Below are 7,661 nucleotides of genomic sequence, written 5' to 3'. Positions count from 1 at the left end.
TGTGTGGCAACTGTGGTTCTAGGGCTGGTTTCTCACCCTTAGCACCACCGACGTCGGGGGCTGTCCTGTGCACTGTAGGTTGATAGTAGCGTTTCTGCCTCTACCCACCAAATGCCATAGCACCCTATCCCTCAGTTATGACAACCAAAAGTGACTTTACACTTTGCCTAATGTCCCCGGGGGACAAAATCATCCCCCTCCCTGCTCCCCCTCTCCAGATTCTGTCACTCAACCTTGAAATGTCATGGCCACACATCAAATTATGGTAGGAAGACCTATCATGGATTGGACCCCCCACAAAATTGTTTACACTATAAAAAACCCACTTACACGATACTGTTTTTCAATTATATAGCATTTACACAGAAGTGTGCAAAATATGCTTCCTCTTTTTTTTCCTTAAATGTATTATTGTTATTTTAAGTGGGGAAAAAAGAACTATGTCCAATTCACATTAGTTTTGTTCCAACTCCCTCCCCCTTCATAACTGTGTCCCCTCTCAGCCACTGTCCTTAGACGGAGGCAGAGCCCCCTCTGTTTAGTCCATCCCCACTGCTGTAGGCAGAAGCTCCTGCAAGATCTGGGGAGATTCCGGGACCCAAGAGAGACCCAGGGATGGAGGAAACGAGCTGAAGTAACGGAGTGTGGGAAGGAGGAGGGAACAAGCCACAGCCTTGGGAGGAGGGGCTCACAGCCAAATCGAACCAGGGGTGCAGCACTTTCATCATGGCTGGGTCCAAAGGGTCCTTGAGACAGGGGGAGTGGGTAGAAGCCCAGAGCCAGGGAGTGCCTGGCAACCCTCGAAAGATGGCCCAGTATAAGCAATCACTTTCCATCCCAACAAGGTCCTTAAAAGCCAGACAGAGCAGTTTGGGCTCACTATGTTATGCAGTAGGGAGCCACTAAAAGTTCTTGAGCAAGGGCATGGTGACACTGGGGTAACATTCTATAAGGCAGAATGGATACTAACATTTGTGGAGAACCTCCAGGCTTTCCGAAGCCTCTCCAGCACGCGGCCTGGGAAAAAAGGGAGGGTCTTTGGAGGAGGAAGTTATTTCAGCATCGCTGAGTTATCTACCCATCAATTAGACAGTCTCCGGGAATTCCCTGAGTGTTGTGTTCATTGTGAAGTCCTTCCCCGTCCAGGGCAGGCAGAGCCAAGGTGAGCCAGGGGGCTGCTAAGGGAACACGGCAGCTTGCTGCAGGCAGAAGCTGATGGTGGGCGCCCTTGCTCAGCGTCTGCCCCCCACCCCCACTGTGACCAGCTCACGCTTTGCAACCCCGACCCTGACATCCCCGCCAGCACCTTCCAAGTGCCCCATGTGGTCCAGGGATCTTTCTCTTGTGTGAGGGGAAGATTTCCTTAGATTCACCAGAAAAAGACAGGCCTAGTGTTGCTTGGGACGAAGCTTTCAGAAGGAAATCTCTGCCTTCGCTGGGCACCGTCTCGGCTCTCCTGAATCCTCATGAGTGACAGGGACGTTTCTTCAGACCACGTTGGGGTGAGAGACCGTGGGGGAAGCTGAGCCAAGAATGTAACTCCGTGCGATTCCAGCTCCTGCCCACCCCCCTCTACCTCCCTTCTTTCCTCATAACCTGCACGTCTGAGTCAGAATAAATATGGTCAGGCACAATCCAGGGCCCCCAGAGGGGTTCATGCAGCTCCACAGGCCTTGGCTAGTGGATTTCTTTTTTTTTGTAAATCAGCTACTCAAAACAATAGTTGACATTGCCATTCCCACCCCTGTGTGGCATCCACTTTGAAGGCAGAATAGGGACTACGCCTCATCTCTCTGGAGGGTGGACGCACATCCCCGAAACCCCAGGTCCTGGCTCTTAAATGGGGCTGATTTTTAGCTGGCACCACCCTCCTCCCAGCACAAAAGAGCTTCCTGGAAATGGGTGTGGGGTCTCCTTTGGGGGTGATGAACATGTTTTGAAACTAGACAGAGGTGATAGTTGCACCACATTGTGGATATACTAAATGCCACTGAGTTCACTTCGAAATAGTGAATTTTACCTTCTGTGAATTTCCCCTCAATTGAAAAAAGAAAGGCAGGCCAAGCTATGTTTTACTGCAGTCATGTAACAGAGGAAATGGCCTAAAAAAATGGCAAAAAACTGTTTTATGTCTCTTTAAAATATCCCCCACTCCTTTTGGAGAACTAGGACCTGCCTCCCTGCCTCAGACTATGGTCAGGGGAGCGTCTCTTGTTCTTTGTGCTGCAGGCGATGGCTCAGCCAATGGAGGGCCTTGGCGGAGGTCATGGGATTGTCTTGGGATGGCAGAGATGGGACGGAGATGGGATGATCAGAATCGTCAACTGTAGTTGAACAGCAGTTGCCTGAAGCTGAGAACCCTCCCTTTAAAAGCTCTGTATTTCTGTATATTATTAAGACGATGGAATTTCAGACAAGAGTCTCCATCCTCCTCATTTGCTGGCAAATTAATAAATCTCTCTTTCCTTTTCCCCAATCACTCGTCCTCGTTCTTCTGATGCGGCCTCGGTAACAGTCATGGCACTGCCCCTGCCCGCCACTGACTGCCACCTGTTCACTCCCAAACTGAGCTCCTCGATCTCATCTCCTGGGCTGCAAACTTGAGGGTCCTTATTTGCAAACTCCGGCCACACTTCTGGCTCCTCAAAATTGGGCATTTGTATTCATCGGTCTCCAGAAATGTGCCTCTGTTCCCCAGGGCTGTTCCAGCTTTGGTCTGCTCCCCAGGTCCTGCCATCTCTTGCTGTCTAGGTGGGAGCTCCGGGGTCGACTCCAAGCCAGCCAAGAGGCCTGGGATCCCTCAAAAGATGGGGGTGTTCTTTAATGCAGTACAGTGGTCCCCCCCTTATTCCCAGGGAATACGTGCCAAGACCCTCAGTGGATGCCTGAAACCACGGATAGTGCTGAACCCAATGTATATGTTTTTTCCTATACACATTAATACCTAGCTATAGTAAAGTTTAATTTATAAGTTAGGCACAGTAGGAGATTTGCAACAATAACTAATAATAAAATAGAACAATTATAACAATTACTGTAATAACATTTACATTTGTGTGGTCTCTCTCAAACTTTCTTAATATTTTCAAATGCACGTTGACCGTGAATAACTGAAGTCTCAGAAAGTGAAACGGCAGATATGGGGGGACCACTGTACCTGTTATAGCTCCAAACCAACAGGAAAGTGAAGGTGAGCAGCGGGGAGGTGAGGGTGCCACCGGCCTCAGCCTGGATAAGATAAAAGCTTATTTCTCTCTCAGACTTGGTGGTCAGTAGAAGATTTTTTCAACTGCTTTACAATCCCAGGCTCCACTGTGGCTCTGGCTTCCAGGAACCTCATGGTCTGAGATGTCTGCTTGCACTCCAGCCATCACGACACCATCCTAGCCAGCAAGAAGGAAAGGGAAGAGAGGAGCACTTCCCAGGAGTTCCACAGAATACTTCAGCTTATTTCGTATTGGTCTGGACTTGGTCACTGGGCCAGAACTATTTTAAGGAAGGCTGGGAAATGAAGTCATTTAGCTGGGAGTGAGGGAGGGTGTCATGTGACCAGCTAGAATGTTGTTTTTCACTAGTGAAGAAGGGGAGATGGGTACTGAGATGAGAGATGAGAAGCAACTAGAATCTACCAGTCCGAGCTCTCTGTATTACTCCGGACTGGGGAAGGGGCCTAGTATTTAGAACAATATTGAACATAGTTCTACTGAGGTCATTGCCATCTGTGCCTGTGTGTTGCGAGGGGTCAGGGCTTGCTAGCAGATGGCAACGGAAAACTAAGGGACGATTGGAAGTGAACCTGAGCCCTCAGGCATAAGTTACATGATGTTCCTAGCTTGTCCAGTGCTATGAAAAATAATATCATTTGCCAAGTGCCTACTGTGTGTCTTATAGGCATTATTTCATTTGATCCACCGCAAAGCCCTGTGTGGAGAGTACAGTTATTCTTTCTACTTTACACATGAGACACAGAGAGGGTCAATAACTCACCTAATGTCACACAGCTAGAAAACAGTAGATCTAGAATTTAAACCAGGGTAGATTAACCTCAGAGCTCACACACTGAGCTAGCACAATCTAGCATCTCTCTTTTTGTTCCACTGCCTAAAACAACTGGCTTAATGGAAGTATAGCAGAGGTAGGGTTTCCACATAAAATACAGAACCCCCAGTTAAATTTAAATTTCAGCTAAGCAATGAATAATTTTTTAGTGTAAGTATATCCCATGCAATATTTATTGGATATGATTTGAATCAAATTTGGACTTGGTATTTTGCATTTGGGTTTGGTATCCCTGAACTGATTGGAAGGCAGAGTTGCCCAGGTTTCATTCCATGGGGGCCCAGTTTCACCATGTGAATGGTGGGGGCTGATGCTTGCTAAGGAAATTCACAGAAAAGAATCACCACGTGTTAATTCGGTGGAGTAAGGGCAAGATCATGGTGTTCAAGGTCATGGTGTCACACTGGCTCCTTAGGAGCACTGCCAATAGTGGAAACTGCCCAGAGCCAGCTCCCTGTTTTAGTTGCTGGAGTAAGTAGCCCAAGGGTTTACGCTTTTTGATAATCTCAGATTGGAAAACTACCGCCACCATCTGGCCTTGAAGCAATTGCATTTGAGTTTCTTTGCTTGATTCTTTGGTAGACAACGTGCAGGTTTCTTTGTGGACGTTGGGGTTCTTTTCTCTTCTTCGTGAGATCACTGCCTCCCAGGAGTCAGCGGCAGGGAGAAAGCCAAGGGAATTTTGCAGACATTGTTATGGCTCCAGACAAACCCTTGAGAGACGGGGAGGAGAGAAACAGGAGATGCAGGTGACACCAATGCAGCCAGTTTCCTCATTGCAAAGAAAAGATCATGCGTTCTTCCCACCCTGCCTAATCTGCAAGATGGCTAAAAATGATAGGAGACCACAGGCTCTTTTCTGAGCTTCAAAACAGAAATAATAATATTAATAACAGCCAACACTGTATGTGGACCAGACATTGTTCTAAGTGCTTTGTGCACATTCCTTCATTTAATCTTTGCAACAACTCTACAGGGTGGGTTACTCTAATTTTCCACATTTTGCAGATGAGGCAACTGAGGCATGGAGAGATTGAGCAACTTGCCTAAGGCAATAGAGCTAGAAATAACTGTACAGATATAAAATATTATTGTCACCATCAGATCTACAACCCCCCTCTTGGGGTTAGGGGATCTTCAGAAGAGTCTACAAACCCCCAAGCCTTGCACTTTCTCAGACGAAGACTGGAGGGCATTTAGTGACCACTGAGTTCTGTTGTTCTGGCTTTGAGCCCTGTGTGTAACCCCTTCTGCTTTGCCTCTTCTTTGGCTCTTGCTGAAAGCCACGCCTCATCCTGTTGGCATTTGTTATACCTGGGAATGTGGTCATGCCTGAGTCATGCTGGCTGGCAACTATGACAGCCCCTGGCCCTGGGGTGCCATGTGTGATGTTGGTGGTTTCTTTACCCTCTGTTCAGAGGGTGACAACAGCTCTTATGAATGACATCTGGAAGATACAGGGCCAGTAGCCAGCCCAGACCCTCGGGTGACCCCTGCATCTTGTTCTGAGAGGAATACGAGGGTCTCGAAAGTGTATGTTCACCTGATGCAGCCGTGAGAATGGTGATAGGTGCTCTTCAAATGCTTTGTACGGAGGAGATCCCTACCCTGAGAATCCAACATGCTGGATTAGAGGAGTATTCAGAGGACCACGCTAGCCCTTAAATTCAAAAGTCCTTCTCTCTCCTTTTTGCTCAACCATTTCAAGTTTCCTTCTGCAAGCTTTAGTCTAACCTACCCCTAGACTTTTGTATTTATTCATTTATTCAACCACTCATGGACTCACTCAAAAATATTTATTAAATGCCCATGCAGAACTGCCTTGAAATAATCATTTGCCTAAACTGATAAAGAAAGAAAGTTTATGCTTTCTAACTATAGAATTATAGTTAAAAAATGGCAAGCCCCATGTATCTTTAAATTATGGTTAGAAGCCACGTGTTACCATAGCAGGATACTCGAGAGAGCACAACACTCTTTGATTTTGAGAATGCAAAGCGCTCAGTTAACAATTTGCTTTTGTTGGAAAGATCGGCAAGTTCATGCATTACAATTACCATTTAATATTTACATTAAATCTAGGTTGTCAAACCCATTTGCCAAGAGGGGAAAACTTCTTTCTTGTGATGTTGAAAATTTGTTTTGATAGATGTGAAGACTGTGACTTACGAACTTGAAGCTATGGATGTTCATTATAGGAAGCTACCTATATTAAAATGTGTGTTGTAAATCAAAAAACAAACCAAAAAACCCAAACCTGTGTGTTTGGTTAGGGATGTAAGACATATTTGCTCTAAGAGGTTCTAGAAGGTTGACCTTACCAGGCTTGTGATGATGAAGGCACTAAACAGTACTTCCTTAGTTTAGTTCCAATTAACCAGAATAAAAGACTACGTAGACCCAAAGAAGTAGAAACACACCTTGGTGCACATATTTTCAAAAGTTCCTTTACTTTTCATATAAAACAGTGACTCTAAGCAATTAGCTTTGAAACATAATGCAGTATCTCCCAAGTACTAACCAGGCCCAACCCTGCTTAGCTCCCCAAATCAGACAAGATCAGGCGCATTCAGGGTGGTATGACCACAGACATAATGCAGAATCTCATTTGTCCTCAATAGCATTGTCACAGAAGACACTCAAAAGTCCAATAAATCTTTTCATGTTAAAGAATCCACCTGCAGTCATGCAGTAAGTGAGGGGCAGAGCCAAGATTTGAACCCAAGGCTCTGGCTCCAGAGCCTGTGTGCCGATTCCCTACACTATTTCTGGAAATGAGGCAGTAGAGAGACTTCTGGGACATCTGCGTCCCTTCCCACCACCGTGATTAATCAATGCCATATCATTTGCTGAGCGTTCCTCTTCCCCACGGGACTGGAGATTACTGCAGCCTGGACTTGGTCTGTCTGGTCCGTTGCACCGTTTGCTATGGTCAGCACAGCCCTGGCACCCAGTAGGTATTCAATAAATACGTGCTACATGAAAGCATTAGAACCCCAGGGCAAGTTTGCTGACAAGTGCATCAAAGAAAAGGGACTGATACCCTGAATAAGCCTCCAAACGACATCCCCACCATCCAAAAGCAACTGTGCCCATCTGCAGTGAACTCGCCCCATTCGGCAGGGCTGGTGGCCTGCGGCCGCTCGTGGTGGTCCCGTCAGCCTATTGCCAGTCACACCAGTATTCGATGACTCTGTGCTTTCTTGGGACTTTCCCACTGAGACATCTAAAGCGGAAGATGCAGATTCAAATTTCACATGTAATTCCTTGTGCCCCCTTGGAGGACAGGATGTTGACCAATACCGGCAAGCACTTAAATAGAGCGAATAACAAACTTTTATTGAATGGGTATTAAGTGTTAGACATTGTGTTAAAAGACTTTAATGAATTATTATCTCATATCATCCCTACAACAACCTTCTGAGATCATCCCCACTTTGTCAATGAGGAAACTGAGGCACACAGAGGCTAAGTAACTTGCCCAAGGTCACCCCATGGGACGGGAAAAGATCATTTGCCTTAGTGAAGCAACAGCTCCTCATCGATTGCACATAATACAGAGGAACGTGGTAAGAAGACACGTGTAGATGCTCAAAGAATTG

Source organism: Eulemur rufifrons, chromosome 8, assembly GCF_041146395.1.
Source record: "Eulemur rufifrons isolate Redbay chromosome 8, OSU_ERuf_1, whole genome shotgun sequence".
Classification (NCBI taxonomy): domain Eukaryota; kingdom Metazoa; phylum Chordata; class Mammalia; order Primates; family Lemuridae; genus Eulemur; species Eulemur rufifrons.
The sequence above is the reverse complement of the archived record's forward strand: the minus strand, read 5'-3'. Positions refer to the sequence as shown.